The sequence below is a fragment of the Corapipo altera genome, unplaced genomic scaffold (assembly GCF_003945725.1).
Source record: "Corapipo altera isolate COAL_440 unplaced genomic scaffold, ASM394572v1 50, whole genome shotgun sequence".
Lineage (NCBI taxonomy): Eukaryota > Metazoa > Chordata > Aves > Passeriformes > Pipridae > Corapipo > Corapipo altera.
This window is the reverse complement of record NW_020884889.1, coordinates 2,431,455-2,458,689: the sequence shown is the minus strand read 5'-3', so window position 1 is coordinate 2,458,689 and position 27,235 is coordinate 2,431,455. Positions and strand designations below refer to the sequence as shown.

General features: G+C 47.1%; 1 long non-coding RNA gene across 1 annotated transcript; it reads left to right on the top strand.

Annotated features, from left to right (window-relative positions):
- Nucleotides 1–1,316: 1,316 nt before the first annotated feature.
- On the top strand, nucleotides 1,317–26,536 carry LOC113947588. Its single transcript, XR_003527815.1, has 3 exons — nucleotides 1,317–1,462; nucleotides 22,074–22,351; nucleotides 26,335–26,536. It is a non-coding gene; the product is annotated as an uncharacterized LOC113947588 (long non-coding RNA).
- The last annotated feature ends 699 nt before the right edge of the window (nucleotides 26,537–27,235 follow it).

Sequence of the window (27,235 nt, the reverse complement as noted above, 5' to 3'; positions counted from 1 at the left end):
GGTGTCTCTGGTGGGCTGGGGAGATACACCTAGATCTCTTTTATAGAACGACTTGAGATTTGTCTCCTCTCACTTTTCCCTCAGGGCCGATGTGTTCCTCATAAAATAACGTGAGGGCATTATGTGCTCCCTCAGCTCAAACTGCTCCTTTGCTTTCCATGGTGTCCCCATTGCCTGTTTACCTTGGCTCAGCCAAACCATTTGTTAAATGCCAGGTTTGCATAAGCAGTCCCCTGTGGACTTGGGACCCTCGAAGCCTCACTAAAGACATCAGGAGGGATAGAAACACAGCCTGAGTGAGATGTGTTTCAGTCTGGAAGTCCCAAGTGTTGTACGGAACAGGGTGTAGCCATGATTTGGTTAAGGGGTAATTACGGGTTGGCAATGCCAACAGCAGCCTGCAGTCCTCTTCCTGTTCCCCACCACAACTGCACACAGCTTAACCCTGGTGTGACTGTTGCATCATCCTCACCATTGTATCCACTGGCTCTTCTTTTCTTTTCCAGCAAGGAAAAAAAAACAAATGACAAGTGGTCCACTATGTATAGATAAACACTGAGGAATCCTGGAACAGCAGGAGAGGAGACCCAGCTTACCTACTGACACGACTGTGGTCACCTCCTGAAGCGCATTCAGAGCTGGAGCAGAGGTTAGACAGTGTCTAGGACAAGGATTGCAGCTCTGCTCTGCTCAGCTTGCAGACACGTGGTGCCTGAGCTGCATAAAGGCTGATGCTGTCTATATTTTATTTTGTGGGTAGTGTGGGCTGTTGGGTTTTATTATTTTCTCTTTATGCAGGGCTGACATGGAGCGTGGAGCTGGTTGCTGGGCAGTGGGGACTGCAGTTGGTAATAAAGGTCTGTTTTCTCACTTCCTCTATTTTTGTCTCTGGGCAGGATGAGGCACATCAGGGGAAAATCTGACTTGAAACAGAAGCTCAATTTTTAAGTTGGAGTTAGACAGTCCTGCTGGGAGAGGTTTGCTCACACCACAGCTGTCCGTCACCTCGGGGCACACGGGGCACACGCTGTGACTGCTCACACAACAGCAGCCCCTGGGGTGCCACGTCCCTCCTGGACAGGTCTGGGAGGGGACAGTGTTACTCCAAATCCCCTCATTAGTTTGCCAAGTGACATTTTTATGCCTTGGGTAGGATATCTGCCTGGTTGTTCCCAAGCTCCTACAGGTCTTGTGAGTGTACTGAAAAGGTGACATATATCCTCCTGTAAGGAGGGAATGGTCTTTACCAGGCATTGGAGTCAGGACTCCTGGGTCTTACACCTTTTCTTCCCCTTTCCAGCACCCATGGAAATTCTGTGTATCCTGTGAGCACAGAGATATCTCCCTGTGTGTGTGACCCTGTTGGTGGTCTGTTATTTGCAGGAGGACTTCTGCAATCACCAAGTGCAAATTGCTCTTTGGAAGAACTCTGATCTTGGTACAAACCTCTGAATCTCTCCAGGTGAGTCTGTTTTCACCGGATATCCTCACATCTGCTCGGATGAGGAGATGAGTGAATCCAGCTGAGCTGCACTTAGTGTGTGCCCTCTCTAAAATAAACTGCAGAGCTGATAAATCTTCTACCCCTCACCCCTGCCAGCTCTGCAAACTGCAGCTTCTTCCAAAGCTCAAGTGAAAAGTGCCGGGGTGCCACGGCACCACTGCAAGTGTCAGCTGAGGGCCAGGCTGCAGCAAGCCTAGACATGTACCAGAGCCACTGCCCAGCCTGGGAGGGGGCATGCCAGTCCCTCTACTCCAGGGAGGGCATTGGGATGTGGCTTTTTTGGTGTAACTTCAGTTTGAAGCAATGGAGAATCAGCACTCGGCACTGCTGGAGGCAGAAGGGAAGGGCTTGTCCCCTCGGAATTGCTGGTCAGTAGTTGTTGCAGCAAGAGCCTGCAGCTGATATTAGTGCATTTGGGGTTTTGCTGTATAAAGGAAGATCAGAATCTGGCCTGGGGTGAGGGTGTTTGTGCTTTGGCAGTGGGTGTGAAAGGAGAAACTCCAGAGGGTTGGGCGGCAACACGCTGGTTCTGTTCTCTTCCGTAGATGGCCTTCCGGAGACACGCTGGGTGAGTGGAAAATGTAATGAAATTCCCAGAGCCTCCTGGTGCACTACCAAGGTATTCCTGCCAGCTTTCCAGCCCGAGATGTTGGTGCAGCTGTAGGGGCCAGGGCTGCAGATAGAGCTGATTGCAGATTAACCCCCCTCAGAGCAGGATTTCTGAGGGAGAGGTTTTCCTCACCTGTGAAACAGCCCACACTGGAGCCACGGTTACCTTTGGGGTAAAATGAGCTGAATCAAGGGCCCACAGTAGATCAAGCTCTTTTCAAACTGCCTTTATTTTTTTAAAAGCTCATTTGTTTACTCTGGTTCACAAACTGAGCAGTACAAACAACAGTAAAAATGTGATGTGTCCCAAATTCTAGCTGCAAGTGTGGGTTTTGTGACCACTGCAGCCTGCACAAGGTCTTCAGATCCAAACCATCTGTGGGGCTCAGAGTATGCAAACTATTCATGTTGTCTTAAAGATTTACCAGGGAGCAGGGCCTCAATGTGCCAGACTCTGTAAGAAAACAGAGACCTGCACCACTGATGGTCCTGAGGGTCTTGTTTTAAGCTTCTGTTGAATAGATTGATCATTGTCCTGCAGCACTTAGCGGTGGAGAAAGAAGCAGGGAAGGGGTTTAACAAGTGTCTCATATGGTTTGTGTTGTCTCAACTATGCTGAACCTTTCTTTCTGCTCACACAGTGGGGTTTTGCTTTGCCTCTGTTTCCTTTGTGCAGATGGTAGCAATGGGTTTCATTTCCCCCCCAGCCGTCAAATTAACAGCCTTGGCGAGCTTTCCTTTGCTGGCTGGTTTTGGGTGGTGCTGGAGGATTGCTCCACTCAGTACATTTCCAAGACTGGCTTTTTAAGCCAAGCTCTATAAAAACAAACTTTGTTGTTGTTGTTGTTGTTTATTTGTTTGAGAGAAGGGACCTTGGGAAAGCAGATATGAAATTTGCTCTAAGTGTATTCTGTCCGCTGAAGGAGTTGGCTTTGAGTTGCATTGGAATAGCAGATTGGCTTCTTGCATAAATCTCCCACAGGCAACAGGCTGAATTGGGAAAAGCTGGTGGGCAGAGGTACTGGAAACAATCCTCTGAGTTAAAGCATCTGCAGGAGCGACTAATGAAAACTCTGGCCTCATATCTCCAAACTCCACAGTGAAGCTTTTCGATCCACCCTGTTATACTGATCAGCTTCAGAATATCACGATATCCTGAGCTTGTGAATTTGCAGTGTGATTTTCTCTTTTTCCCAAGAAAGTGTCAAGGGCCAGTTGCAGAATGGCAGCCTCTCACTATCTCCAGTGGCATTAATAGCAATATTTAGGTTACAGAGAAATTAGTGATCTGAACTGCCCCATTGATACCGATGCTGATGCGAGTCCTGTCCAGAAACAGGTGAAGAATTAACTTCTTTGTTTTATAAATGTAACAACCCAACCCAAAGGAAGAGAGGAGCAGTAGGTTTCCTAAACCTTTACAGAAAGCCTTTGGGAGGGGCATAAACCTGAGCCCCGTGCTCCTGAGTCCTTGTGCCTTTACTACATATAAATAAATCATGTGTATATTTATAGTGTATATAGTTTATATACTAAGGGAACTTAGCACAAATCTGAAGTTCTTTCATTGCCTGCCTGCATGCCTTTCTAACTCAAAAAGCTCTGCTCTTGGCATCTTTATGTAGTACCTCAGCATGTGTGGGCACATCAGGGTTGGAAGCTTTGTGCATACTTGGTGCATCTTCACCTTTGAGGGTTTACTTTGTGGCAGAGACCTGTAACGTACCAGAGACTGCAGGACCCAGGCTTTTGGCTATTTCCTCTATCTTGAGGATGTAGTTTGAAATATTCCTTCATCAGGTGTTTCATTTAAGCTTGGTTCTACTTGAAAAAGAACCTATGTATCCAACATACTGCCATGCCAGGAACAACAAAAGATACAGAGCCCCTGCTCAGCCTCGCATTTGTTCCTCACATGTGTTCCAGGACTGCTCTCCTCAAACCTCCTCACTGCTTGTTTTCCTCTGTTGCTAGAGCCTTATGTCTCTGAAGGAAGGACCAGCTCTGCCATTTGAACAATCCTCCTCCATCTGCTGCTGCTGCTCCTGTTGCTGGAGCTGTGTGTGAAGTGGCAGCTCGGTGATGCCAGGCCTGCAGACACCTCATCCCTCTCTCTGTCACTGCTTGGGTGTTTCCAGTGGGTGAGGTCATCACCAACTTGCATTTCAGTGCTGGGCTTCAATGGTTTCAGTTTGTCAGGAATAAGAGCACTGAGGCTGGCTGGGTAAAAATTCCCTGCTGTTCCTGGGGAAACAGAGACTGCTGCTGCTGTGAGTTAGCTCCCAAATGTCTTTACAATCCTGCCCTCGCCACAAGGAATAAGAGCATGGACAAAATCTAGTCAGAGCTATTCCATAGTTTCAGTTCTCTGTAGGCTCAACCTATGCTCTAGGTTTAATTCCTACTTCTGGCTGGACTTTTATTTCAGTGGAAACTGCAGTCTGCACTCTGATCTCATGGGGGTTATGCAAAAAGGAGTCAGAGATGCTTCAGAAGTTTTCTATCCTTATTAATGGGCAATATTAAGGGTAAAACCAGGCATCTTGTAGAACATTGGAGAGGCCAAAAGGTCTCCTTTGCTCTGTGTGGGGTTTTATGGAGATGGATGTGGACTGCAAACCCTGGAACACAGGTTGTTTGTTTTCATTTACAAATTAAAAATAAAACCGTGTTTATCTGCATCAGTTGAGGGTCTTTTGCTCACGGCTGCCTGAAAAGTGGGCTCTAGCTGCCAAGTAAAATGAAGTTTAATGTTACAACGTGCACTGGGAAGGGCAGAACTGGAAATTACCCTGCCAGCAGCAAGGTACGAGGAGGTGCAATAATAGAAATCCATGGAAGTGCAGAACTCGGCTGTGGGTTGTGACAGATGCAGGACTGAGGTGCAGGAAGGTGTTGCAGAGTGTCAGGCACCTACAGTGAGTAACCCCCAGCCTGTGTAGGTGAGGGAGCCGTGTCCTCAGGGAGGCTCTGAGGAGCAGCTCTCTTGCCACACACCAGCTGCCAACCCCTGTCTGGCATTCCCATTACGGAAAAATGATCAGGAGGTGGCTGGTTTCCCTTTAGTCCTCTCTTGTCAAGCTTTGTGCTCTGGTGAATGCTGGGAAACATGCTTGCTGTGTGGGGCAGTGGTTTGCTCCTAAAAATTGATGAGGAGAAAGCTCATCTTCTGCTTTCTCCTCTGGCCACGTGGACGTGTCCAGTGCCTGTGAGGTCTGTGGGAGCTGGGCACCCACAAGGCTGCAGGCAGGACACTTGTCAGGGGGGGATCTGGTTTTTTTCATCTCTGTTTGATGCTGATGAAGTGGTTTGCGGGGCAGTGATGGCTGGTGTGGTCTCAGCTGTGTTTCATCTGACTCATCTGGTACAGTGGAATAAGTGAGCAGGATCTAAATGCTGCTTTACTGTGGCTGAATCTGAAAGCCTCACTATCTGTACAGGCAGTGTGGGGTTAGGTACCTTATTTATTTACAGACTTCCCCTGCCTGCAGGGGATAAATGCAGGGAAAAAGAGAGGAGGCAAAGCAGAGAGAGGCTGAGAGAGGCTGGCCTGTTTGACAGCTACACGCAGGGGCAGAAGTTCAAATCAGATCCTTTGACACCTACCAGAAAGACTGTCTTTCCTCTTGTTAATGACAAGGAAACATGGAGGGGTCTGGCTGGTAGATAGCCCAGATGAGATGGAGACAGTGTCCTCTCGGTGCCGGCTGTGTGTTGCCCGGACTGACAGAGGACTGTGTCCTGCAGAGCAGCGCTGTCATTACCTGCCCCCTGTGGCACGACAAGGTTCGTGCCTGCTTTGTGTCGGTGCAGCCTTTTGTTGCCGGCCCTCCTCAGCTCTGCGCTGCTTTGTGACCATAATTTAACAAGGCACTTCACAATGGCTCTGACACCATTTGGGTAGATGAAGTTGGCTCAGAAAGCATCCACCCACTTGCTAAACAATGCCTCAGGCTCCGAACGCATTAAACTTGCTCTGCTCTGCTGCCTACATGCAGCTTTCCAGGTGGAGTTTGTTTTTGATGTTATCCATCCCCCTTGATGGCTGGTGAGCTGGCTAACTCTCACTCCACCTCCCATCTCTCCTGCCTGTAATTTGTTTTCTAATTTTTGGGAGCCTGCTCGTTGCAAAGTCTTGCACAAGTGAAGAATGGTCTTTGCTTCAGAAATTATCTCTTCCCTTTCAGCTGGTTGGTGAGGGCAAGACCAGAATTAAGACTAGTAAAAAAACAAAGGACGCTCTACTGTATATTTGTTGTAAAACTCTGAGTCCAGTTAAGCACTCATCTCACAGGGATGACAAAATGCCCTGAGTTATTGCAAATTCTATCCCTGTTTTGTTTAAGAATTGGTGATTTGGTGCTGAATTTGACTTACTGGAATTGCAGAGACATGAAATTGTTGAGAAACCTTGATTTAAGTTCAGTTTGGTGTGACAGAGGCTCCAATTCTGAGTCAAGCTTTAAAAAAACCCCAACAATCATCCCACCAACAACTAGTTTCTTTTTTTAACCAGAAGCATATAATCTTCCTTGGAACTTTTCTGAAGCACCAGGATGGCAGAGAGGTGGATGTTGTGAGCTAGAACAACTGGTGGCAAGGATCATGCTTTTTTGGACTTTGCTAATGCAGGTCGACGTGTGTATATGTTGAAAACTCACAGTGAGCAAAGAACAAACAGCTGTCTGCCATCCTGCCAGAGATGGCTGGAAATGGCCCAAACACAGAGAAGTCTTTAAAAAAAAAAAAAAAAAGAGAGGAAAAAAGGGGGAAGAGGAAAGTCTCTGTCTTCAAGTATGTTTGAAATAATGAAAGGAACCGATGTGCAAAGCGATTAAGAGATCTTTGAGGATCAAAAGCCTTGATTCAGTTTTGCCAATGGAACAAAACTTTTTATCTGTTCTTATGTGGACCTTAAAGTAGGGCAGAAGGGTGTAGTTTTTAAATTATTTCATTTCAGGATTTACTTTGGGCTGGGGGGAAAGGGTTCTTTCTGTTTGTTCTTGCTCTTGTTATTCAGTGTCCTTAACACAAAAGGCCAGCCTGGCTCTGAAATGAAGAGCAGGGTCGTTCTATGAACTGGTGGTTCATTAGTCTCCTTTTGATATGTCAGAACAGTAAGGGACCCTTTTATTTTTTCTTCCCTTTCTAGTAATGTCTGTGTTCTTAAAGCAAGACATCTTCCCTCATCATGCTGCAGTGGCTGAATCTTTGTCAGAGATTTCCTAAGTGGGTTGTGCCAATAACACTGATCTCGTGCACGCAGAGCAGGGAGTCAAAAGTCTGATGCATAAGGAAGCCAAACCCAGAGGTTTCCAGTGCTCTGTGCAGTAAATCCTACCCCCAGCTCTGTGTTCACTTGAAGCTGGATGCCCCCCACCAGGTTATCTCTGTGCTTGTTTTCCATGGTAGCCTCTTGCCAGCAGAACTGTGGAGCAAGGGTAGCCTTGGGAAGGTGGGTGAGGGAGGCTCAGAAGTGCAAATTCCTGGATTCCAGCACTGCCAGCTCGGGAGCAAATGTACCCCTCCTTGGGGAAGGGGTGCTGGAAGTAGCAGCAAAAGAAGATGAAGGGATCTGGGGCTGTGAGAGCAAAGACAAGAGGTTGGGAAGGAGAGGACAGACTCGGGAATGCCCTTGTGTTTGGGTTTCTGCAGGGGATAGTGGAAGAGCTCCCTCTTCCTGCTCCAACCTGCTGTAGCCATTGTGGGAAAAGCCTTCCTTGCAGGCTGGAGTGTCTCCATGGTCCCAGCAGCCATGAGAAGGTGTATTTCTCTCAGCATGAATTTGCAGACTGGAGGATCCCCAGGACAGCAAGGATTTGCTCTGCAGGTTCCCCAGACCAGCTGTGGCCCCACACACCACCACTGAGGAGGTTTCCAGGGTGGAGTTGCAGGTTTGCTGGGTTTAATGGCAGGAATCATCCCAGTGGTGGAGGTTGTGTGTTGGTCCTGTCTCATTGCAGAAGGATTGGTGGGAGCAGAGAGGTTGAGTTCCTGTTGCCATTGCAGATACTCGGGAGTTGGCATCTGGTGCCGCAGGTGCTTCCTGTGACCTGGAGCTGAGGCACTTCTGGCCTGTGGTTTCCTGCTCTGTCCTGACCTGGCTCAGGAGGGAGGTGTGCTCTAACCCCTTCACTGGGGCATCTGTGGTAAAACCCTGTTCTCTCTCCTAAAACATAGTTAACACAAGCCATGTTTAGTCACCACATGTGCAGCAGAGATGGCAACTCCCAGTTCTGCTGTTGTGGGAACCACATCCGTGTGCTGCACAAACTCTGTCACGCTCTGGTGACAGACCAGTGGCAGGAGTGGAACCCTGAAAACAACACCAGCAAAAGCTGAGAACTGTGTGTGACAGAGCCAACATTGTTGGTTGCAGGCTGGGAAGTTTTGCTGGTAAAATTTTCTAGCAAGGTGTGGGCTGCAGGATGAATTAATCTGGTTTTTTCTTCGACCTGCTTCTAGATAAGCTCGCTCTGTCTGATCCAACACTCCTGTATCCATATCCATGGCAGGAACTAAATGTCACCATTGATACAAGCCTGGTGTAAAAGTCTGTAATTACAAGCCTATTTTGTGAGCAATATGATGGGTGAAAAAATTACCTCCTATGGGCTGGTGATCTCCACCCTCTTGGCCTTGAAAGCAGGCATACAATAATTTACTGCATACATTAATTTACTGCATAATTTTTATGCTGCTCTAACATCATCATAAGCCTGTGTCATTTCAGCATATTATCAATTCTAATACAGCTGTGAGCAGCAAAAGGGAGTGAAGAGAGTCTTGGTGCCTGCCTTTGGGGCTGAGGGTGGAGATTAGGTTGTCCATGTATTATGTTTCGACAGTAGCTTCTCCCTTGGTGTTCACGTAAATAGTTATTTTTAGGAAGATCATATATTTCCCAGTAATTGTTTTAAATGCATCAAAGAGCTCCCTGATATAAAGCCTGTGATTTATGGGTTCCCGCTACTTTTTAATAGCTGAACTTAAATCCTGGATTCACTGAAGCCATTTGGAAAATTGGGATTATTCCAAGCTGGAGCAAAGGGAGGGAGGCTGGTAGTTTGCCAAGATCAGCAGTGATTCATTCCTACATTCGTGCTCAGCATCCAGTGAAGGGCAGGAGCTGGGAATGCTGTAAGGAGAGCTAGCAGGAGATTATCATGTTGAAGGTGAATCTGCCCTCCCCGCTCCCTCTGCTGCTGGATAAGGTCATTTGAATGAGAAGGACCAAACTCTGTCACGTTTTTCTTTCATCCCCTCCAAAAGCTGATTTATTCATAGAAGCTCCAAGCCAACTAAGTTGCCTCCTGACCATAAGGCACAGAGAGAGAACTGAATTTTGGCTGTCCCAAGGATGTCCCTGTAGGGGTGAAGGACTGGAGAACACCTCAGGATAAATATACTTTGGAAATCCTTACAAAGAGATGTTTTAGTGCCTGCTTGGAATGAAGCAATGCCTGTATCAGGTTAGCTCAGCAGGCTCTGGCAGCGTGAGCTGGGGCCCTCAGGGACCTGTAAAGGGACAGGGTGGACCCAGCACTCACTGCTGGCACATTCTGTCACGCTCCAGTGGTATTTGGCCCCTGAACACCCTGAGTGAGAGGTGATCACAGAATAAATTAGATTGGTGATACTATCATTTAGATTAGGTGATAAATTGTGGAGTAATAGAAAAAATGGAAACTTGCTGTGGGTCTAAGATTTACTGGGTTTTATTTTGCCTGAGGACATTTATGCTTTCAGCGCCTGCACCGGGGTTCAGACTCCATCTCTAGGACATACAGCCAGACAAATGCTCACAAATACTCACTAGGACAGGGGTGTGAGGAATGAAAGGGGCTGTCTGTCCATCCAGGAGCCCGCTCTTGTCTGTCTGTGCAGCTCACAGGGGCTGAGCTCCAGCTGCATGTCCAGTAGCCGTGGCCGTGCTTATGGGGAGAGCAAAGCGTTCACAGCTGAAATACTTCCCAGTTGTGAGCCCCTTGGGAACTGCCTTCCCTCGGAGAGTTCTGTCCTCCTTGTCCTCGGGCCAGCTGATGTTGGAGTAAAATTTCTCATCGTGTTTTTGCTCTCCCAGCCCTGGGAGAGAAGCGCAGGGAGATGGTGAAGTAAATGGACCAAGTACCCCAGTGTGGTTCAGTCCCTGCACAAAGGACAGGACTTTGTCTTTTCAGTCTTGCAGGGCAGGGGCACAGCCAAAACTGTGTTTTCTTCTTTTCCTGACCTGATCATTCCTGTTGTGTATTTTTGGAGTATAACAACTCTGAGAGCACTGCTGTTGTGATCAGGATGCAAAAATAAGCGAATTTATATTTGCAGATAAAAGGCAGTAATAAACCCCTGGATTTCCAAACACATAGAGGAGCATTGACATCTAAATACCAGAAATTCTGAGCCCTTACCTTGCTAATTCATGTGGTATTTGGAGGGGCTGTGGATTTTTATTTCATCCTGGCATTTGTGGTATTTCCTGACATTAGTATAGGAAAACCCTTGTGTGGTAAATGCCTGCTTCTTTCCTCCGTTGGTGGCGGCCACTGAGACTTGGGTTCATGAAAGGCAAACCATCCTTTTCAATACTGAAGGACCTCTGAGGTACCTGGGAAGGAAAAAACTCACTGGGGTTGAATAAGGCTGTTGGCACCGTGACCGGCTGCCAGCTGAACCACTCCGAGCAGAGTCACGTCTTGTCTGCAGATCCAAGAGTCTGGGGCCTAAAATCCATTGGGTGCTTTCAAAAGCTGTAGCTTGGAAACAGCATTGAGAGCCATTTTATCACAACCTCTTGAAAGTGATCTGTGCATAAAGGTTCTGGGTACAAGTGTTGGCCCTGAGTCAGTAACCCGGCCTTCAGAAATTGCTGTTTTTATTGGAGATTAAACCGTAGATTGGGTCGTTTAGATTTGTAATGGAAAAATATTAGCCAACGTACTTTCCTCCCCTCCACCCTCTATCATCAGGGCATATATCAAATTGCACTGTCTGGCAGGGACTTCCAAATGTTATTTGAGAAGAGAGAGGAATGCGAGCGATGTCAGCAGAAAACAGCTGAGTAGCGGTTAAATTTCTTTGGCCTGAACCTGCTCCACAGGGAAAAAGAAACGCAACAACTGGACTTGTTTCATTTCACCCCAGCACAAACCATCCTTTGGAAAGAGATGATGTTTGTGAGCAGCTTCTCCTCAGGAGCTGGGGTTTGGGGATGCTGCTGGGCGGACAAATCCTGCTCTGCTGTGGACGTGGCAGGTCGAGCTCGGCGGGGCCAGCCCTGGCTGGGACCTGGCAGTGCACCGGCTGTTACTGCTCCTCGTGTGGCTGGAGCCTGTTACTTTAGAGGGGCAGCTTTAGGTTGCATCTCCGTGGCCTCTTGAACTTTTTATCTGCATTGGCTTTAAAGATAAAAGCCTTAAGAGCTGGCTCAAGTGAACTTGCTCGGCGCTGCGAAAGAGCAGTGGAGGTGCGTGCGAGGATACTGTTAGCTGAGAAGTTGGGCTGAGTTAAATGGTACCCTTAATCCCCTTGATACGGGCAGAGTCAAGTTAAAAGGTCTTCCCCACTTGGGGTGAAGGCTTTGCACGTGCTGGTTCACTTAAGGGCAGCCCTGTCTCTGCAGTGAGAGCCCTCTGCTCTGCTGGCGTTCTCTTTGTTGCCGAGGGAAGGAGTTACTTCTGCAGGGTCTCAGTCGCAAGTGTGGGATTTTTGGTCCATGGAGGCTTTTAAAATGAGCAGCAATGGAGGCAGCAAACAGCTCAAAACAGGATGGCTAAACAGGAGAACACAACAGTAAATACAGCCCTGTCAGCCTGCAGTGTGACCTGCCTTCTTTGCCTTGCACTCCCCATTTTAGCCGCATTTTGCCTGGTTATGCACAGAGCTGAGAACCCCATTTTGCTTCTCCTCCTCGCAGCTGTTGCAGACAACAGGAGCTTGCAGTCCCTTGACATGCTCTTTCTTGGGATCTTCCTTGTCTGGCTGGGGTTTAAGGTCCCTTCCCTTGCTGTGTTTTTTCAGTTTGTCCCATTTCCTGCCTCTGGGCTGCTCCAGTGGGACAGTTTGGTCTCCTCTATGATGAAAACCCAAGTGAGCGAGAGAACAGGAGACAGCTTTGCTTGGATCCCTCCCCAGCTTTGTTATGGCTCCCAGAGGGAGATTTTCAGCAAGAGCTACACAACAGTCCTACTGAGATACTTGAGTCAGATTTTTAACTAGCCCCTGGTCTTCAGGGTTGTCTCCAGCCTAAAGCATTGGCTGCATTTCACAAATGTCTCACACTGAAATATTTTCCAGGTGTAGTGTCCAAAATGCATCAGATACTTGGGCCTAATTCCCATTGACTTCAGCAGCAGTTCTGCCACTCTCATTGCAGAAAGTGTGGACAGGTGTTAAAAGTCAATTTTTGGGAGATTTTGTAATGGAACGCAAGAGAAGCAAAACAGACCCAAGGAAGACATGGTTTCTGGGACCCTACTTCTATTGCAGTCAAAAGAAAGTCCCCCAGGAATTTCAGTAAAAAGAGAAATAAAACATAAATCAGGAAATTAGAAAATTTGCCCATGAGTTTATTTTTCTTACCAGTGTACAATAATTTCTTAAACTGAGGAACTATTCCTGATAGTTGAGATCTTCATTTTACACTAGAAATATTGGGGCTGATAATCCATATTGTATATGAAATTAAATTCTTAAAAAAATCGATATGAATAGTTTTTCTTTAGGGACTGCAGGAATGACACCGATGTACTGAAACAGCACATTCAAGATCTCAAACAAAATCCTGCTCTGAATCTTTTACTTCTGAACGTGTTCTCCTCTCTTCCTCACCCGGGTTGTTGCAGCTCCGCTTGCATTGCCGAGAGTGGCCTTTTAAATAGAATACATTTGTATTTGCATGCAAATTGGTAGGAGGCAGCTTGCCTGTAAATACTGTGCTAATCACTGCAGGTTCATCAGGACTCTGATGCCTAATTGGCTGCGGGAGCGGTGGAACCCTCCGTAGCCTGATCCGGAGCACGAGGAATTGTTGAATCTCCATAATAAAGCGGCCGTGCTGGAAGGTGAGCACGCACCTACTTGGGATGTGTGTTATCATCGTTCTCATCAAGGTCAAAGACTTTTTTTTTTTTCCTTCCAGATATACATATTCATGGCACCTGTGCACAACTAATGAGTCGGAAGATTAAATGGTTGTGGATTAAGAACAAACCCTCCTGTTCTGCTAATTAGATTGGAAGTTACTTGGTTCATCTGATTAGAATTCTGAATTCAAACCCGCTCGCGACACAGGACACAGCCTCCTCAGCCACCTGCAAACTCTGAGCCTGAGAGCCAGGCTCAGGAACAGGTTAAGCATTTCATCCAGTCCCCACAGATCCCAGAGATCTGAAGGATCACTGGAATACCCCCAGAACTTCCACAGGGAGAGGCTGACCCAGGGCAGAGGGGCTGTGCTGCCAGGGTTAGCTCCCACACAACAGCTCCAGCCAGGATTGATTTCACGTCAGAGTTTTTTTAATATTACAGCAGGGACATTACTTCTAGTCCCTGCTAAAGGACATATCACCTAAGATACTGAGAGGAGTCTTTGCTCCTCAACTGCCATGCATTAAAATATCTGTCTTTTCAGCACATACTGAGTTATATAATGAGCAGCCATGACTCCAAGGAGTCCTTGCCCTAAGTCCCAAGTGTCACTGCTTTTCCCTAAGCTTGGAAGCAGTTGTGTTGTTCCCAGGGCTTGGAAAGGGCTGCAGCATCGTGGGGCTTAGAAAACCTTGGGAGACAAATGGCCAGGTCTAACAATGGGTGTGAGTCAGGACCTTTGCCCTCAGGTGATTTGGTTTCCTGTTGCTCTGCTGTCTGGGTTGCTTGTTTTGGGGAACAAATCCTTACTAAGGATTTATCTGTAACATCCTCACTTCCACCAAAGGATCCCTCTGTGCATTATTTTCCTGACTGGTGCCGAGCAGCACTTCCTCCTGCTCCCCAGCTGCTCCTGCTCCAGCTGCCTGTGCAGGGCTCTTGGCACAGCTCCTTAATGAATCCTGCTCCAAGATGCTTGGCTTGACTTCATGGCACCCAGGAGCATTTGTCCCTTCCCTCTAATCTCCTGAATTGCAGGAGTGTTCAGGATTTGGGCTTCAGATCCTGCCTGGTTTTATTAAGGTGTATAAAAGGGGGGAAGAGAGGGTGATGGAGGATCTGTTTAAATATATAGGAAAAAGACAATGTTTTGGGGCTACGCTGTCCTAGTTCTTTTTTTTTCCTTTTTTTTTTTTGTATGCATGCATTTATTTTAACTTCTCTATTTGAAGGGTCTGACCTGTGTATTTAACAAAAAGAGGGCACTGAGTGAGAGGATTTCAAGAAGTTTTCACAGGTGTATTAAAACAGTATAAGATTCCTGTTTCCTTAATGAAAATGGGAGCAATGTGTGTCTTTCCACAACAGATATGAAACAAAGAGAACTCAGAAATGTGTTGGCATTCAAAAGAACAGGAAAGTAACACTGTTCCTGTCACTGTTAGAAGGCTAAAATCCTGCTTGGCAGCCTATAAACCATTTAAATGATCCTACAGAAATTCCACTGACTGAATCATTTTTGGGATTTATAGCTAAATCCTTCACCCCAATTGAAGACACAATGTACTCACAGCCCTGCCGGAAAATACACCTTAATGAGGGGAAATTGTAAAACAGGACTGAAAATAAAAAACCCACCCTCTTCAGCAGAGGTCCTTGCTGCAGTCCTCACTTCACATGGCCATTGAGATGATGGCAGCTGTGCTGCTGTGATCATATGTGACCTAGATTTTCCTCACAGTAGTCCTGTGCTCTCCCTGATCTTGTGTAGGCCTGAATGAATTGAATGGAAACATTTCTGGATGCTTTCAGAGAGCAGTGATATCTTTTTCTCTCTCTGTCTCTCTTTTTCTTCAAACCACAGCATCTGTTCCCCTTGTGGTTTGCTCCCTTTGCTCTCAGGGCTTGTGAAAGAGGACAGGGCTGGTGTGGCTTTAATTTGGGGCAGTGATGGATGGGGAAATCAGGGCAGGTGTGATTCCTCTTTGGTGTACTGAGACTCAAATCTGTGGATTTTAGCACGGAATGTGCACAAAGGAGGGGAGAAAGGCTATTGGGAAGGTTGAGGGGTGAGACTTGCAGCATCAGGGAGCCCTGAGATTCTGCACATGGTATCAAGAATGCTTTTAGGTACCATCCACGTTAAACTCTTTTTCCTGGGCTCAGAAATTACCCTATGCAAGCTTCTAGTTTTCTGTGGGAGAAAAGTTGGAGAGGCTCAGCTCCTCAGTGCATGCCCAAGGTCTTGTTAATGCTATTGGGCTGGATTAGGTGTGAGCAGGAATAAGCTCATTGCATTACAGTGTCCAGCAGAATGTCTGGGACCATCCCTGGCTGCTGGAGTGGGACCTGCTGGTCCTTGGAGCCTCTCTCCTCCTGGACATGGCTTCTGACTCCTCCATTCCCAGCTCTGACACCAACACCACCTGTGGAGGTGAAGGAAACTAAACAGACTGGGTTTGATTTCCCTTGGGGGGAGTGCAAGGCCCTGCAGCAAAAGAGGCTGAAGCAATTTGTAAGGCAGTCCCCTTCCCTTCCCTTCCCTTCCCTTCCCTTCCCTTCCCTTCCCTTCCCTCTCTCTCTTTTCAAAATTCAGCTATTCAGGATCAGATGCAAACTTCTTTAAACTGAAGCAAGTAGCACTTACAGTCAGAGTCCAATGGAGACTTTAGGATACTTTTCTGGTGGGAATAAAAATAAACACTCATTCTCTGCCTCAGTTCATGTGTAAAAGGAATTGTAATGATCATCTGCTTTGCAGAAGGCCCCAGGATGACTCCTCTGTGGTGCTGTCTTCAGTTACTGAGCTGTTCTGACAGTGGCGAGTGAGTGTTACAGGTGGTGGGTGGGGGTTCCTTCCGAAATTTTATATAACTCCAATATTATCTGTTCCTGTGATTGACTTGACACATGAATTCAAAACAGTTGGAGCTTCTCTCCCACTCTGGTGTAGCAAACTGGATGTGAAAATGACACTTCCCCCCGGGAGCTGATAGTTTGCTGTTCCGTGCATGGTGTTGGGTTCCTTTGTTCGCTCAATGTGGCACTTGGCAAGTGGTTTTTGCCACTTCAAGGTTGTCAGTTCTGTCTGCTACAGGCCAAGATAAAGCTTCACAAAAAGCCTTTCAATCCAAACAAATCTTCTCTGTAATGCAGTGACTCGATGACAAAGGGACCAGGAGCCTCGAGGTGGTTTGGATTTCTCTGCACCCCGAAGTGTGCGCTCTTCCCTTGTCATGCTTTTATTTTAATGTGGTATTTCCTACCCTGCTGCAAACACCGGGGTGGTTTTTGTCTTGTGACTCGGCAGCGCTTTGCCGTGACATTCCTTTCATAGCGAGTCGCTGATAGCGCTGGATGTGCCGCTGCTTCCAAGGCTTATCAGGGGTTGTACCGAGAGCACGCAGATAATCCCCAGGGGATGCATTAGCAGTGGGAGACCTGTGTGAAGCACTGTTGTGATACATTTGTGACAGAAAACACACGGGAACAAACCCGCGGTCCTCTGGGAAGTTGGGGTTTCAGTGCAGCAGGGTGAAGCAACGTGTAAAGAGTGTCCTGGTCCGTAATGGGAATGTTCCATCCATGAAGTGACCTCGGTTATTACCAACAGCACAACGGGGGAGCAGAGCTGGGCAGCTGCATCTGTGCTGAGCCCAGTGTGCCCTGGACATTGATCCTGACAAATGTGAGAAGTGTTCATACCAGTGAAGCTTGTTTGGGTCTTGATTTTAGTTGGAGAAAACAGACCAAATTTGTCATGGGGTTCACAAAGGTGCCTGAATGCTGAGATCCTCAGCAGCCATGGCTTGATCCATCTTAGTGGAATTTGTAGCTTTGTTGATGTGAAGCCTCATTTTTCGTTGGATTTTACTCTGTTGTATTATTCCTTACACAGCAGCAGCAGAAGGGATCAGACATGGGTTCAGAATTACTGTCCTTTCAAATTGTTTGCAAATGGTCTGACTGAAGTAATATGTGGATATTTTGGCTTGTTTTTACTGGCTCCTGTAACACAGAATACAAATCACAAACCACCCAAAGGTACTGGATCCTGTTCTGTGCTCCAGGCTTTTTCCATGCAGTTTGGCATTGTCTGAATGCTCAGCTCCCAGTGGAGGAGTGAGTGTGATACACATAGAGGGACAAGGCAAAAGCCATAATTCATGGTCAAACCAGGACTGAAAGGAACCTTTCTTTCTGGAAGGACCTCTCCTGTGTGTTGTGTCAGGACTGTCACAACCTCCAGGTGCCAGAACACCTTTTAGGGCAGTGGGATAAGGATCCAAATGCAGGAAGACAGCAGTAGCAGGCAATGAATCTGCAAAGCTGGAGATAAAGTACATGCAGTCCAACTGCAGAGCCACTTATAATCAATGTAGGTTGTTTTAAGGGACTTTGCAGAAACCAGGATTTGACTTCACAAGATGAAATGAGAAATTTAACAGGGATGAAGAAAGGCGTTACCACGCTATTCATAACACTCCTTGTTAGAGGCTGCCAGCTCCTTCCTGCATAAAATGAAGGAAGCTACAGGTGATGGAAAAATAAATTGGTCCCTGTGGGCACAGTGATTTTGACTGTACATGTATATTGGAGATGAGGTCGATGTGCTGTGAACTGCAGGTGAAATGGCAACAGTGGTACCTGGAAACCTGCTCTGCGTCAGAGCTGCTCAGGGATGGTCAGGGAGTAATGCTGCTTCTTGCTCAGGCTGAGGCTAAAAGAAACCTTTCTAAGAACACAGGAATTGCTTGTTGGAAGAGTAAATGGCAGATTGTGTGAATGCTTCTGAATATTCTGTCCTCTTCTCACAGTTGTACCTTGCTATGGGGGGCTTGCTGAAGCTGTAGGAGAACATTGTGGTACAAGGAAAAATTGCATGTAGTTTCCTGCAGGTCAAGCCAGATCCTCATTGTTGGCTCATCTCCTTGTGTGCACTTTGGAAGCACTGGGTTGTATGTGGTCCTGAAAAATGTCTGCAGCTTTTATCCTCCCCTCCCCATCCAGCTTTGGCTTCAGTCTGGAGCAGTTACGTGGGCAGGGAGAAAATGTTCTCTAAGTGAATCCCTCCTAAACATAGTGCCTGTCCTGTAATGGTTGGGATTGGAGAATAACAACCTAATAAACCAAAGTCTTTTATTGTAGATCCTGTGCTGAAGGCTTTGGAAGTGCCTCTGTCTCCCAGCCCTCAGCCCATAGCAGAGACCACCTCACAAACTGCATTAGTCTGGGGTGCTGAAGGACAAGGATTTGCTGGCTTTGCCTGGACACTCACAGCCAGGGGAGGTTTTGAATCCAGTTGGGGGGGTCTAAAGGTTTTCAGCAGCTTTTCTTGTCTAGAATAGGAATATCTAAACCAGGATGCTTCTGACCACCTCTCTGAGGCTCTCTAGTCTCAGGAGGGGTTTCTGCTCTGTATTTATCCCTGGATATTTAGCAGTTCCATGTAACATCCCAGAGCTGCTGCCATGCCCATGTGGCCACAGAGAGCAGCTGTGACAGGACTGTGGGTGCTGGGCTTGCCTGGTTTTATCTGAACTTGGATGAGGTGGGTGAATGCTGACAGAGAGGGAGCAGCCTTGTCTGCAGGGCCTGGATTTGCTTCCCAAGATGTGGAAGTCCAAGGAAAATCTGAGAGATCTGAAAGCTGCTTTCATCTCTGCTTGTTCTGCCCAGAGAGAACTGAGAGTGGCCAGAACTTGTTCCCACTGCAACTTTCCCAGTGAGCTCAGGGTGAAAGGCACTTTCCTCAGTCCAGTCCCCCCAGGAATGTGCATGATGATGGTGTCCTTTTATCTTTTTTGTGGCCACTTTTGACTTGACAGCTTTAGATCCAAGAGCTTTGTTGTGATCCATGGAGAGTTTCGTGAAGCTTCTCTCAGCTGTGTCACAAACATGAAGGTTCTCTCTCATGATTCAGGTGCACAAAGCTAATGACTAAATGGCAGAGGAGAATTGGCCTTAGGAGGTTAATTTAGTGCCTCTTGTCACAGCACGTGATGCTCTCCTTTAGAAATGGGAATCCAAGCTCACCTGGTGTAGTCTGTGCTCCTCCTGATGACAGTCTGTAGGCTCAAACTAGTTGAAGGGGTAAAATGTCCCCTTCCAAGGGAGGTCAGCATATATTCATGGTGCTGGAAATCACCTGGATGCTAAAGCAGTGCTGGAATTGTAACAAGGAAGACTTGCAATTATGCTCTGGGTATTCAGGTTCATATCAAAATCAAACAGACCCCACTTCAGCTGTGGAAAAGAAGACTTCCCATGGCAGCCTGAAGGCCAATGAGATCACAAGAACTGCTGTCATTTTCTCCAGGCTGATTTGGTTTTGTTATTTTATTAATTGGGCTCTATACCCCCAAATTAATGGCAAATTGACTGTGCAATGAGTTGCTGTTCCATTTATGAGATCCATGGTTGTGTTGAATTTTGGCAGTACCAGACTCTTCTCCCCTGGCCTCTGAACTCCTGCCTTGCTTTCCCCAGTCTTTATAAAACTTGTCCTGCTGGCCATGGCCAACAGCTCCTCTGATCCCTAAGGAGCTGACACATTCCCTTCAAGTTGCTCTCCTGTCTCTCTTCATTCTCCTTCTCTTTTCCTCCTCACCATCCTTGCTCTGCACAAATTGCACCCAGAATGGAGCAGTGGATTTTGCACAGAGGATCACACAGGACACATCCCCAGAGCCTCTTCCTCTGTCCCCTTCCTCCACAAACTTTCTCTGGTCTCTGTAGAGACAGAGAGAGCAGGAAAATGCTGCCTCACATTAGTTTCCTCTCCAGTTCTTTCCCTGTATCTCCACACTTTCTCTGTCTGGATTATTGCATTTGGGGACAAAGATTATTATTTTTTTTTATATTGTGCTGATAATATGATGGTGAAATACAACATTTGGTAAGTGGACCACCTGTAATCTTGTCTTCACAGCTCTTTTTCCTGTGCTTACATCTCGAATGTGAGATTTGGATTTGCACATTTTCCTCCCTCTGCAGCTCAGCCACCCTGATACAAAGTGTTGGCTTTATTGGATGTAACAGGTCCTGGAAAGTTGCTTAGATCTTTATTTCTGAGCTTGGCACAAATAATGTGGAATGAGCATTTTCAGTGCTGCTCTCGTTATGAAGGGAGAACTTTTCCCTGGAACTCTACAATAATTTTTAGAAAAGAATTGGGAGCAATAGGAGTGAGTGACAGCTCTCCCCCCAAACCTTTTCTATTAGCTGACAGAAAGGATGCCATTTGCTTCCTTTGGAAATAAAATGAACAAAATAGCGAGAGCAATACCTGAAAATACCACGTAAAAAGGGGTAGTAAAAGGCAGCCCTGGTGTCTGTTGAGAAAGGACATTGTTCTTATTCAGCCTCAGCCTGATGAGAAACTCACCTTCCAGACCTGACTGCATGACAGGCTATTTTGAGGAGAGAATCTCTCTACATTGCCTGACTGTACAAGGCTTTTAAAAAATATATATATTAAATGTAGGCAAAAGGATTCCAGTCCAAAAAAATCATGCATGTAGATGAAAGCTCCTCGAATCTTTGAAAAATCTTCTCTAATATTATATAATAAGAAATACATAACTGTGCCTATTTTTACCATCATTTTCTTTCATTTGATGACATTCAATAGTAAGATTTATTATTACCCACATGGAAAATATCCTGCCTGGGGGTGGTTGAAATAGATCCTGCAGACAAGTCATCAATCAGCTCGTGTTTATCCCTTCGGAGATCAGCGATATCAGTGGCAGGAACAATTTCAACCAATTCAAGAGTATTTACTGATAATAAAAGGAAATGTTCCTGTGGATTTATGCTGCATCTCTCGCCAGAGGTCACACAACAATTTTGCAGGGGGGTTGGTTTGTTGAGCCTCATTTAAGGCTGGGGCAGGGATGGCTCTGAGGTGTCCCAGCCCTGCTCAGCCTGACCCCTGCTCTGGCCATGGCTCTCTCTCTCTGGGAGAAGGTCTGACTCCCCTTGCAGAGGGTGGCACACAAAGGGCTTTAAGATAATACTGGCCTCCCTGTCCCCACTGCTAATGAGTTCAGCTAAAAGGATTTAAGGCTAATGCAGGCAAAAAGATCTTTTACATCAGCTGAATTGCATGCAAAACGATTGTCTTATGTTTCTAAGAAGTGAATTGTAGCTTCTGCCTGAGCTCTGCTGTAACTCTAAAGCAGAAGGTCTTGTGTTTGTGTCCCTCATAGAGAGGTTTTTCAAAATTTTATGACAACATTCAGAATATTTATAGGTATTGACTGCAGGGTTCAGGACAAAGATCTGTTGTCCTTGAGGCAGAATAACAACCCTGACTTTACCTAGTCTTTGCCTCTCAGTGTAGTCGGTCTGGAACTAAGACTGCGATTGTTACTTAACCCGTGTATGACACAAGTTTTCTTTCTCTCACTTTTGCTTTTTTTCTTTGTAAAACTCTGTATTTATACTCACTGAAACAAAGAGCACTTTGAATCACATGAAGAGTAATTTTTTAAAAAAGTTATAAAGGGGTCTTTTTTTGTTTGTTTGTTTGATTTCTGTGTTTTTGTCTAAGGAAATTTACTGGAACATTCATTTCTGTTTGAGAGGAAACTTGGTCTATGTGGACAATAAAGATGTTAAGATTAGGATGAATGTCTATGGGAGATAATAATAATGAATGAAAAAATGCACCAGTCCAGCACTCACATTTTCCAGGGACTGCAAGAACTCAGTTCTGGGTTGTGTTTTAAATCTGAGCCCCATTGTTCCTGACCGGGTTCCGAGTCTGTCGGAAAGACTCCTTCTTTGTTCCTTTGAGCTGAAGCATTTGGACCAGTTTCATATTTTAAGCGAAATTTTTAATCTGTACATTGTATTTTCATTCTTTCAGCTTTAAGATGTAAAGCAAAGCATCTTTTCCCCATTTCCTGTCGAGCATGAGCAGAGAACCTCAACACCGGCAAGAGTAATTCGACCTGCGGAGAGCCCGTGTGGGGACAGCCAGCAGCTATCAAGGGACGTGACATGTGCCACTAATCCACTGCTCCTCCAGTGCAGGGAACATGCCTTGTGAGGCAGCACAACCAGAGCTTTACCCTGGGCACCCCCCAGCCCAACGTGTGCTGTGTGATCCCAGCTGACATGATTTGTGCTCCCGAGAGACGCAAGGTGGGTGAGAACATTTTTTTCCCTGTTGATGCTGTGGCGCTTGGCAGCGTTAATCACACACTTGTGTGGTGTCAGGGCCAGGATTTAGCTGTGCCCTTTCACAGGTGAATGCCCCAGCCTGGTGGCATGGAAGGATTTTTCTTCCTCTCTTCTCTTTCTTGGTCGATATGGAATTTTTTACAGAGCAAACGGTACTTCAGCCATGAAGTGCTGAGGGTGACCCACCCCGGGACACTCTGGCACTCGCCCTGGTTCTGTGCACCAGGAGCCTGGGAGCTGCTTCCCCTTCACAGGCAGGATTTGTGAGTGGGTAAAGTTACTCTTCTTGTAAGATCAGTTATCTGGAAACGCTGTCCCTCACTCTTTTAACGCCCACCAGTTAAACTCCTTCCCTTTCAAAATGCCCACATAAGGTTTCCTGGCCCAGCCCAGCCCCCACCTTTCACCCCTGTGGCCGCGCTGCTTCTCCAGTGTCACATCATGTGTGAAACAGCCCTTCATAGCAGGAACTCCAGGAGCCCTACATTCCTGTGTCACACTGCATTTGTGAGCCCGGCTCTGCTATCGACAGATTGCTGGTCCGGGAGGCAGCTCTGACAATACAACCTGGCAAAAACGAGCCTGGAAAGCACTCAGGAGCTCGTTGCCATCAGCAAACCTGGGGTCCCCCAGAGGTCGTTGTCAGCGTGGGGGTGAAGCCCTCCAGGGGGGTCTTGTTGGTGCCAGCACAGGGCATGAACTCCGCAGAGGGGACCTGGCACTGGCTGATGCTCAAGGGCGATTGTTGGAGCAGCCTGTGAACAGGCAGCCTGCCAGGGAGATGGACATAGCTGTGGACAGCTAAGAGTGTGTGTGTGTGCAGGGAAGGCAGGATGCACAGCTGGGAAACGGGAGAGAGATTTCTATAAACTTCTGCTCCGAGGGGTAAGAGCACATTCAGGCGATGCCAATCCATGGAGGAGGAAAGAAATGATTTCTGGCAGCTAAGACAGGTTTTTGGTCTGGCTGAATGTGACAGAATGCTGTGGGGGAGAGCAGGAGATGTCATGGTTAATGAGTATGGAAATTATATCAGTAGCTTGGCCATCTAGGTTTTAAATGTTGTCAATCTATAACAGGCAGTGCTTCAGTCTAACGTTTTCTGGCTGCCTAGTTTAAGGCATAAAGGCAGGCAGCCTCTCAGTAATGAGTCAGTATCTATAGACAGCAAGCTGTTGATAGCAAAGCAGAAATCTTGGCTTCTCATCTCAACAAGTTTAAATTAATCAAAAAAGATGGTGGGCAGGAGGAGAAGAGGGGTTGTTTTCTTTTGTTTTCACATTTTTGACACACCTGACAAACTGAATTCCCCATGATTTTTCTGCCTCCCTGCTCAGCCCACAGGAGCACTGTCTTCATTCCTGTCTCAGCTGTGTGGACTCCAGCCCGTGAGCTACACAGTGACCCTCTTGCCCAGCTCATCTTGGCATCCTGGAGTTAGAATGTGCACCAAATGCTGGGATGAGGCAAAACCTATTTACTGTAAGCACATTCTACCCAGCATTTCAGTCCAGCAAGGGATAATTCCCAAAACTCCCAGACAAAGGTGTTGTGTCTCTTTTTACTGGTGGATGGAAGGGATCCTCTTCAAGTCTAATGAGTCTGTGGCTCTTGCAGACATCCAAGTGGGCCTTGCTGTCTCCAGAAGAGACAGAAAGTAACTCTGGGAAGGCAGAGTGTGGAATCTGACACTACTGTGTAATTGAGGAAAAAGAGGTATATGCATTATTTATGAGCAGAAGGCTGGGCTTAATGTTAACAAGTGAGAAGAAAGTGCCTTCAAAACACTGGCTTTCTGCTCTTCCCTGTAAGAAAGGCTTCTGATTTAAATTGCTTGCATTTTAGAGCAGGAGGGGAGACAGAGTGGTTATTTATACCGAGCTGTATTTCGGGTGTGTGGAGTTGTACAAGAGCAAGGGAGAGGCAGGGCTTGCCCCCGAGGAGTGCACTCTGCTCACTCAGGCTGTGGCCAGGATGTGTCATGCCTGCTGCCCTGTAACTAGCTAATCCCAATCTGCTCCAGGCAAAAGATTTCACTGCAAGGCAGAAACAAGCAGAATTGCTCCTCCTTTGGCATTTCCATCGGGCAGGGATGGTTTTAAAAAGCTGAGGAATTTTCTCTGAATCACTCTATCCACCCCATGCCCTCTCTTGGCAACCACTGTTGTTTTGGGGTTGGGTGGGTTGACTTTGTGCCTTTTGTCCTCCTATGGATCCCCCTCCATGGGTCTGTCCTGTCTGTTGTACATGCTGGAACTGGCACGAGCAGCCCACCTCAGGCTGCCTCAAAGTCTCACTGTAAAGTCACACAAATGTGCTGGGGTTTTGTGTTTTAGCTGTTTCCTGATCATTTTCTGAAGAAACCAGGCCTGGCTGGCTAATGAAGTTTTGCTCTTCATGTTGACAACGTGTGATTATTACCAGCAAAAGATAACGTGTTCCAAAGAGTCCGGGACGCTGAGCTGCCTTTTTTCCTAGGAAAACACAGCGTGGGCTGAGGCAGGGCAAGGCCCTCCCTGTGGAGAGATCACCTTCATTACCCAGCAAATTATCATCTTCATTACTGTCAGCCTGGCAGTCCCACCTGGAGGCCCCAAGCAGGGCCTGAACTCTCCCTGCCCCTTTTTCCAGCTCAGCACATCCATGAAGGACCCCACCACAAAGGGATAAGGGCTCTTCCTCCCACTCCACCCAGCAAATGTATGTGACACTTGCTGCTGGTGGCTGCCAAGTGCAGCCCTGCTTGGGTTGGGGTCCGTGGTTGGCATTTTTGTGCTGCAAATCTGGCAACCAGCACTAGTCCATGAGCTTGTGTTTCTATGCTTTTATTTCCTGCAGGTCCCAAAAGGTAAAAGAACCCTCCCTTTATAAAGGTCACCAGCTTCTCCTGTCTCCATTTCTGCATTACAGCCAGTGTCCTTTCCATGGTATAAAGTGCTTTTTTGCCTCCTGACTCCTTCCTGCTGTGATCCCCAGCAGCCAGTACTTTGTTTCTCGGAAGAAAATCAGCCCATTGGGGTAAGATGAGAATAACTAGGCCTCTGTAAAAGCCAGGAAGCAAGAAGTGAGCAGCATTGCACTGGAACTGATGGGGGGAAAAGTACTCTGTTCCTTGATTTCTAACACTGCCTCATTGATTCTTCTCTTGGTTCAATCAGCAGTTACTGCTCCTCCTTAATCCAGGTTCATAACTTCTTAGTGGAGCGGGCTGTTAACAGAAATACCCCTGAGAAATCATAACTGGCTAGAGGGGAAGCTGAGGAAAGCTGGGATCTTACCTGCAGCCCAAAATGAGTGTATTTGAGTGGGGAATTGCTGTTTCTAATGGGCTTCCCTTGAAAGTCCAGAGGGGCCAGGAGACCTCGACCCGGGGTGAAAACGAGCAGCACCTTTTTTTAATATGAAAACGGGAACTGTTAAGTTTTCCCTGTACCCAAGCCTGTTATAGCAAAGGAGGTAATGGCAGGAAGGAGTAATGAATAAAGATGACTTTTGTAAAGGTGGGATTGGAATAGGAGAGGCTGGAGGTGAGGCACAGCAATGGGGGAGGAGGGAGGCAGCCCGTGTGGGGACTGGTGAGTCACACATCCTCCAGCAAGCACTGACTCACTGGGAAGATGATCACTCTGCTGTTCCCTTTCTGCTAAGGCTGAGGAATAGTCAATTGACACTCAACTTTATTCTGTAAGCTCCCTGGTTAGAGAGTGAGGTAGAGAAGGGAGGAAGCTGGAGGTCATGGAACACTGGAGTGGGAGGCAGAGGTGAGCCCTGGAGCACAACCTGCGTGGCTGGTGTTGCTGCAGAGCATCCCTGCAGCAGATCCTGCAGCAGCTGGAGGGGAGAAATCCCTGGTGCATGGGCTGGATGTGGAACAGCAGTTCAGCTCCTACAGCCAGGCTGTGCACCAGAGTCCTCAGTACCTGTTTGTGTTCTCTTTGCTGCAGGCTCAAGGCTCAGGTGCTGTCAGCACTGCTGCTCCCAACGAGGCACACAAGCTCCTGGGAACCAGACCTGGAGTGTGACACCTGGGAGAGGTGCCACCCCACCCAGCTGTGGCCTACAGCTCAGTACAGTCAGTGAGGCTGTAGTTCTGATGCTTGTTGTCTCCTGTCCAGCTCATCATCCCTGAGAGGTGAGCAGAGCCAGCACTGAACCTGCAGTACCTGCAGATTGCTAAAAGGAATTATATCTTTTTACTACTTGTGTACCCAGGAGAGTGATTCTGCAAGGCTGAGGAGAGGGACCAGAGGGCCATGTGGTTTCTTCCTCTGTGAGAAAAGAGGAAAGAAAATGCCTCAAAGGAATCCAAAACGACCCTGAAAGCTGATTCACACTCAGATTGTTACAGCTCGGAAGAGATTCTTCTGAGCAAAGTGCAGAGGGCCCTGACACACAGTGTGGTGCTGCCATGATTTCAGAGCAGGGAATGGTTCTGGGTGTGTTTGTGCAGCCAGAATTGAGGGAAAGGGCTGGAGCTGCCAGGACAGCCAGTCCCAGCTCTGGGATCAGAACATGGCAGAGCAGTTGCAAGTCAGAGCTGTGATTTTCTTTCGCTTTACAAAGTTTTATGTTGGAAATGTAAAGTGATTAATGAACCAGAGCAGTGCTGCAGAGGGGAAATAATTTTAATGCTGTTTTTAAAGAGGCTACTAAATCAATGGGGCAGTTTAAAAAGGAATGATAGCCTGGAGATTAGGGAGCTTAATGCGAGAAATTAGGCAGGGTTTTGAGAGTGATCGAATCTCAAGCAGGCAGGTACTTTGTGATCTGCTGCGTGGGCATTTGCATGTTCAGCACACACTGGCAAAGGCAGAACTTACTGACTTTTTAGGCCTAACTGGTCAG